Source organism: Lolium rigidum, chromosome 6, assembly GCF_022539505.1.
Source record: "Lolium rigidum isolate FL_2022 chromosome 6, APGP_CSIRO_Lrig_0.1, whole genome shotgun sequence".
NCBI classification, from domain to species: domain Eukaryota; kingdom Viridiplantae; phylum Streptophyta; class Magnoliopsida; order Poales; family Poaceae; genus Lolium; species Lolium rigidum.
Window position 1 is genome coordinate 189276236 of NC_061513.1, and position 8488 is coordinate 189284723.

Sequence of the window (8488 nt, forward strand, 5' to 3'; positions counted from 1 at the left end):
CAGCAGCACCACTCAATTCATCTAGCATATCCTCTAAACGGGGAATAGGATGACGATATCGAATAGTAATGTTGTTCATCGCTCTACAATCAACACACATGCGCCATGTACCATCTTTATCGGGATCTAAAATAACAGGAACAACACAAGGACTTAGGCTTATGTGAACATAACCTTTGCCGAGAAGCGCTTGCACTTGTTTCTTTTTTTCGAAATGGGGATAAAATCCTAGATTCTGCATCATGATGATGCAAACGGCCTTTTATTAAGAAGTCTCATAAAATCAATTCTTACAACTCAATCATCGCCTACAGTCGATACAAGAATCAACCAGCGAAGCAAATAGAACATAGCATCACTACTCATCAATGCAACCTCCTAGTATGACGACAGCCCGCCTGGCACAAGATATCCTGAGCGACCGTCTGAAGCCGTGTGCATCCAGTAGCCATAGCATCCCGCAGTCCCTCCTGCAAAAGGAGTGCCCATTGCTGGACCCAATGTGACATCATAAGGATAACCTGCAAGAAATGAAAAGATTGTTTTTTGTTGAAGATAATATCATTTCTTACCCTCCAAATAGACCAACATAAGGCAGAAACCCCAATACGGATGAAAGCCTTAGATTGTCTATCTACTCCATTTAACCAATTTCCAAACATATTTGTTATATTGGCTGGAGGTGGGAGATTAAAAGTGAAATTAACCGTGCGCCAAAGAAGTTTAGCTAAAGGACAATCAATAAACAGATGTTCAATGGTTTCCTTCTCACCACAGAAAACACACTTTGTACATCCATTCCAATTTAGTTTAGCTAAATTATCTTTAGTTAACAAAACCTTGTTACTTAGAAACCACATGAAGATTTAATCTTTAAGGGAACTTTGACTTTCCATAGATATTTTCGCAAAAAAGTGGTGTGGTCACTCATAAGATCCTCATACATAGACTTTACTGTAAACAAACCATTTGATGTGAGGCTCCACACAAAAAGATCTTTTTCATCATTTAGTTGTACCCTCATTAATTTTTGGCATAACTGTAACCATAAAGTCCATTTGTTCCCCAACAAAGCCCGTCTAAAACTAATATTCAGCGGGGTTTGAGTTAACACATGAGCTACCGTTACATTTTTTTGATGCACAATATTATATAATGAAGGGTATTGTTGTGCCAAAGGGGTACCCCCTAACCAAGTATCTTCCCAAAATCGGGTATTCTTTCATCTCCGATCCTGAATAAACCTCTCGAGAAAAACTCATCCTTCACCCCCATCAATCCCTTCCAGAAGGGGAATCTGTGGGTATTGCTTGCACCGCTGATAAGGTTTCCTGACTCAAGTATTTATTATGTAGCAGCTCCTTCGACACCCCGTCCTCATTAAGCAGCTTAAAGAGCCATTTGCTCAATAAACATTTGTTTTTGAGTTCGAGTACCTCAATACCTAAGCCTCCTTGATCTTTAGGTCGACAAACAATATTCCATTTTGTGAGCCTATATTTTCTCTTATTCTCATCAGACTGCCAGAAAAACCTAGATCTATAGAAATCCAATCTTTTCCTTACCGCAACAGGTATCTCTAGAAAGGATAGCATAAACATAGGTAAGCTGGTTAAAACTGAATTAATAAGTACAAGTCTATCTCCATATGATAGTAATTTTCCTTTCCAGCAACCCAATTTATTTTCAAATCGTATCTCAACCGGGTACCAATCGGAGTTTCTGAGCTTCCTGTAATGTATAGGAATACCTAAGTACCTAAAGGGAAGGGATCCAGCATCACATCCAAAGATCTGCTTATACTGATCCACCTCATCTTTTGCCTTACCAAAACAGAAAAGCTCACTTTTGTGGAAGTTAATTTTAAGTCCCGAAAGTTCTTCAAAGATACAAATACTTAATTTCATATTTACTGCTTTAAGGAGGTTATGTTCCAAAAAAGGATCATATCATCAACATATTTTAATATAGAGATGCCACCCTCAACAAGATGAGGAATTAGCCCCCCAACTTGACCATCATCCTTGGCTCGTCCAATTAAGATGGAAAGCATATCAACTACAATATTGAAAAGCATCGGGGACAAAGGATCCCCTTGCCGCAACCCTTTCTTTGTTTGAAAGTAAGGACCAATATCATCATTTACCTTCACCCCCACACTCCCCCTTGCACGAATTGCTGAACTAAATTACACCATTCTGTGGAAAATCCCTTCATCCTCAAAGTTTGTTGTAAAAAGGGCCACTTAACTTTATCATACGCTTTTTCAAAATCAATCTTAAACAACACCCCATCTAATTTCTTTCTTTGTAGCTCATGAATCGTTTCATGAAGAATGACCACCCCTTCCAAAATATTATGACCCGGCATAAAAGTTGTTTGTGTTGGTTTAATAACCTTTGGGGCAATCCCCGTTATTCGATTGGTACCTACCTTGGTAAATATCTTGAAACAAACGTTTAGGAGGCAAATAGGTCTATATTGTTGAATCTGTACCGCATCCTCTTTCTTGGGTAATAACGTAATTACGCCAAAATTAAGTTTGTAAAGGGGTAAATCCCCTCCACTCAACTGATTAAAGTTATTTATGTATTTCCTTAGTCTCTTCGGGGCTCGTCCTGTATGGCGCCCTATTTGGAAGCGAGGCGCCGATCAAATCGATTTGATGCTCAATACCACGCAATGGTGGCAATCCTGCGGGCACCTCCTCCGGAAACATGTTGCTTAATTCTTGCAAAACATGAGAAACATCAAGAGAAACAGGGGTCATGTTGTTAGAAACCAAAACCTCACCCTTGTACATGAGCACAATAGGCATGGCTGCAGGATCCTCACTAAATTCTCTCATATCCTCTTTGGTGGCTAATATGACTAAGGAATTCACTCTCTCACTTTTCGTTATATCACTCACGACATTACAATTCTCTCTCTTATCTATGGGTGCATCCTCCAAGTTTACTTTAGTTTCTGACGAGATTCATTGACAATTTGTTGTGGTGACATAGGCTGCAAGTTAACTTTCTTGCCCTTCAACTCCAAGTGATATGTATTGGTGCGGCTATTGTGTTGCACAGAACGGTCATAGAGCCATGGCCGGCCCAAGAGTAGATGACACACCGTCATTGGAACCACATCAAACTCAATGGAGTCTTTGTGTGGTCCTATCTCGAAATCAACACGCACCATGTGATCTACCTTCATCTCACTATTGTTGCTCAACCACTGAATATAGTATGGATGCGGATGCGGTAGATACTTGAACTTCAGCTTGGCACATAACCCCTTGGTTGCTAGATTGCGACAACTCCCGTCATCAATAATGACCTTGCAAGCTTTACTAGGACCAACTAGTGCCTTTGTTTGGAACAAATTGCAGCACTGAGTAGATGCACTTGGCTGCACATTAAGAGCATGTTGTGACATAACAATAGTTTGTGATTCAGAAGGATAAGAATCAACACCATCGCTTTCATAATCATCATCTTCTGGAGCCTCCAGATCAGTATCATCTCCAGTCTCATACTCATTGTCCTCATCAATAATCATCACCTTGCGGTTAGGACAATCTCTCTTGAAGTGACCCTTGCCACCACATGTATGACAAGCCATATCGCGGTTGTGCGCCGTAGACATGCTAGAACCACTTCCACTTGCTGCACGTGTGGGCTTCTTTGTGTTAGACACATTGGAGACCGACTTGCTAGACGAAGTAGAAAAATCAGCTGGGCGCGAAGATGGCGCCGACGCCGTAGAGGGTGGCGTCCGAGGCGTGTAGCGCCCAGCACCAGTAGCACGGCCCTTGATTTGCGCCTCTTCAACCAACTGTGATTCAGCTTCTCTTGCATGATGTAGCAGCTCATTCATAGTAGTGTAACGGTGATGACGAACAATACCCTTGATGGTATATTTCAGACCATGAAGAAAATGTTGCATCGTCATCTCAAGTGACTCATGGACACGGGCACGCTGCATAAGCATCCCCATCTCCATGTAATAAGCATCAACCGTCATCACACCTTGTCGCAACAGGGTCAACTTATCATATATTGATCTCATGTAATTAGTGGGAACAAAACGAGCTCGCATAACCTCCTTCATGGTGCGCCATGTAATAATGGGTAGTGATACGTCCAATTTGCATCACTATTTTATATCATAATTTACTGTTATCCATTGATATATTTCATATTTAGAGGTGATACTTATGTCATTCCTTCTATTTTTGCATGTTTGATGATTATTGGAGAATTAACCGCCGGAGCCAGGATTCTGCTGGAAAAAGGGTCGTCAAGACACGATATTTCTGAAGAAAAACAATTTCCAGAAAATATACAGAAAATCCTATTTTCCCAGATGATGGAGGAAGCCAGAAAGGGAGGCCGAGATGGGCCAGGAGGGTGCCAGACCATCCCTAGGCGCGGGCTCACCCCAGGCCACGCCTAGGTATGGTCTGGGCACCCTGGCCCACTTCTGGAATCGCCCCCTCGCGTATTTCAACCCCCCGAGAAACCTAACATCGGGGGAGTGACTAGAGAAATATTCCGCTGCCGCTACGGGGCGGAGAACCAGAGAGAGAGAGAGAGAAAAGCTCTCCGGCAGGCAGAATTCTGCGGGGGAAATTCCCTCCTAGAGGTGGAAATCGTCGCCATCATCACCGCCATCGAGCTGGACTTCATCGAGATCATCATCAGCATCATCTCCACCACCAGCACCATCATCACCTCCATCTCCACGCCGTCCTGCTGTAACATCTTGGGTTTGATACTTGTCTAGTTCATAGGGTAAAACTTTCCCGGTGTTGATTACTCCTTGTAGTTGATGCTATTGAGTGAAACCATTGAATTGAGATTCAAGTCCAGATTGTTATTCATCATTATATCACCTCTAATTATGATCCATATGATGTCTCTTAAGTAGTTCGTTTAGTTCTTGAGGACATGGGAGAAGTCATGCTGTTAGTAGTGGAACTATGTTGAGTAATATGCAATGATTTGATATTTAAATTGTGGTGTTATTCTTCTAGTGGTATCATGTGAACGTCGACTACATGATACTTCACCTTTATAAGCCTAGGGGAATGGGTCGTGTATTTGGCTACTAATTGTCGGGTTGCGGGAGCGATAGAAACCCAAACCCCCGTTAGGAAACCGGTGCACGAGAGAGTGTAGGACCTCAAAGTTTAAGCATGTGGTTAGATTTATCTTAATTACTTTCTTGTAGTTGCGGATGCTTGCAAGAGGTATAATCACAAGTATGTATTAGTCCAAGTATGGGGTAGTACATTAGCATATGTTCACCCACACAACACTTACCAAACCATTGAAGATTATTCAGCTATGTGAAGCGAAAGCACTTGACGTAATTCCCGCGTGTCCTCAGGAACGTTTGGTCATCATAAGTAAAACAACCGGCTTGTCCTTTGTTATAGAAAGGATTGGGGCACTCGCTACAATTATTGTTACTGCATTTTATTTACTCGTACTTTATTTATCTGCAATACCAAATACCCATGCAAACCTATTTGCTAGTGTTTACAGTGAATCCTTGATCGAAACTGCTCATCAACACCTTCTGCTCCTCGTTGGGTTCGACACTCTTATTTATCAAAAGTACTATGATACACCCCCTATACTTGTGGGTCATCAAGATGATTTTCTGGCGTCGTTGCCGGGGAGTGAAGCGCTATTGAGGAGTGGAATTGGTAAAGGTAACTTTTACTGTAAGTGCTGTTTTTATTTCTTTGTCCTACTGCTTTATTTCATTATGGAGGCGTCTACGTTTGACTCTCTATTTGGAATGACTACTACCACTGTTACAGTAGTAGATAAACAACCGCATGCTCAATTGGATCCTTTTAAAATACCTATGAAAATTGTTGAACGTGTTATGAATTACTGCTATTTTGGAGATGGAACTGTCCATCCGGGTGATCATTTACTCTTTATACATGAATTACGCGAGTTGTTCCATTGTGCAGGTATCTCAATGGACCAAGTTAAGAGGAAATTATTCTCTTTATCACTTAAGGGAAGAGCTGCAGAATGGTATAAGATGCTGAAGAATGGCCGATCTATTGGATGGGGGGAGATTGTACCTCTCTTAAACTCTATCCTCCAAGTGAGATTCATAAAGACCAGAATCAAATATATTAGTTCTCGCCTCCAGATGGAGAGAGTACTGCCCAAGCGTGGGGGAGATTGAAGTCACTTATGCTGAAATGCCCCATTCATGAGCTCCTCAGTAATATTGTCCTTAATAATTTCTATGCAAGGCTTTCCCTTCATGATAAGGATTTATTGGATGCTTCTTGTTCTGGATCATTTACACGTATGAAAGAAGAAGCTAAATGGGATCTTCTCGGCCGCATTCAGGAAAATACTGAAGGATGGGAGAATGATAAAGGAAGAAAGTCAGGTATTAATTATGATTATGAATGCATTGGATCTTTTATGCAAACTGATGACTTTCGTAATACTAGTGCTGTTTATGTTCTTCATTCTCAAGTTCTTGCAAATCGTTTTAAGGCTTTTGCCTCTTATCTTGATGTTCCCAAAAAGGAGTGGAACAAGTACCATGCACCTTATAAAGATATTGTTAATTGTGTTCCTGCAAAAAATATTGAAGTTTGTACTGCTGATCGTGTTTTGCCTAAACCTTATATTGAGAAAGTACCTTTCCCTGCCAAGGTAAATGAACATTCTATTGCAACTAGTGTGGTTAATATAAGTAAAAAAGAAAGCTATAGAATCTGATGAACAAATAACTGTTGAACCTGCGGTAGCAATAGTAAAGGACTTGGTTACTAAAAATATAGAAGATGGACATATTATATTTTGTGAAGACGCTTCTAATATTGTTCACATCCTAGTAAATCCAAGAAAACTAGTGTTCATGTGCTTTCTGTCAGAATAGGTGATTATTGCTATTATGGTTTATGTGGTATTGGTGCAAGTTCTAGTGCTATTCCCTATGAGCTTTACAGAGAAATTATGCATGAAATTGGTTCTTGTGAACTTGAAGAAATTGATGTGGTTATTCAGCTTGCTAATAGAGAGACCATCTTTCCGATTGGTATTGTTATAGATGTGGAAGTTCTCTGTGGTAAGATTAAATGTCCTGCTGATTTTCTAGTACTTGGTTCAGCTGCTCGTAAGACTTGTCCTATAATTTTTGGTACACCTTTCTTGAATTTGTGGTGCTATTATAGATTGCAAGAAGGAGAAAATTCTTACTAAATTTGATGGAGAGTCTTGTGAGTTTAATTTTTCTAAATTTGCTAAAACTCCTTATAAAACTGAATTGCTAATGAAGATTTTAGAGTTGAACAACTTGCTTTTATTGTTGTTGCTCCTAACAATGCTTTGCAGCAATATACGGAGGATCACGAATGTGAGGTCTTTATGGAGGAAAGGAAGGAAATTGATGAGATTTTTCTTCGTCAACCGGAGATGCTTAAGCACGATTTACCTGTGGAAGACTTGGGTACCACACTACCACCCAAGATGGATCATGTTTTCGATTTAAAACCTTTACCCGATGATATTAAACTAGCAAAATAGCCCGTGCGTTGCACCGGGATAGAAAAATCAAACGTTGTAGCAAATATTCCAAACATAGTACATATATAGCAGTGGCAATGCCTATAATTACTATTGACAAACAAGAACAATAAAAGACGGATGACGGAAAGCCTTATTTTCTTTGTTATTAGGTATGATAGGAAACATGCCCAAGCTTTATAACCGGAAAAATAAAATCTACGTCAAAAAGGACACAAAGTAATATCGTGGTAACTTACCTTTTTAGAAAGCTCGCTGAGGTTGATAAGTCTATAAATACGTTACCTGCATGTGGTCAAATTAGGCAAACATAAAGTTGAAACCTAGATAAGCTTTTACTCAAAAACATTAGCATATTAAATTCTAAGTTATTCAAGGATGGGCTGACTGAACGTTCCCTCTGTGTCCATTAATACTGAGGCAACACAAGGTCGTATGTGCAGTATAGTTGGATCACACCAAATCAGATGTGAACCCTCCTATGGTACAAAAGTTCGGCATCCGGCTATCGTAGGCATCATCTAAGCTATTCCACAGATTGTAGCACCGTATGTGAAACGTACTGTCGTGGGTGAAGCAATTCTGATCAGGTCCTAACTTGCTTGAAGAACAAAAAAAATCTCGTTAGTGACACCAAGCATCGCAGCGGTGACCTAGCCGAGCAATCAGCGGCTAGAGTTTGACCACCACACGACCAAATGTTACGCGAACTCGGATGGCATGCGGGCTGCGGCGCCTCGGCGGACGCGGAGCTCCAGAGGTGCCAAAACCTGACGGTGGTAGTCTACGTCGGGGATGCGCCTAAACCTCACGACCAGGCAACGCTGTGAAATCCCGACGCCTTCGCGGAGAACCGCGGACCAATGTTCCTGTTCGTCCACCTCCGCGCCGTACTGCTCTTCGCGGAAAGCCCCCATGTCTGCCATGAG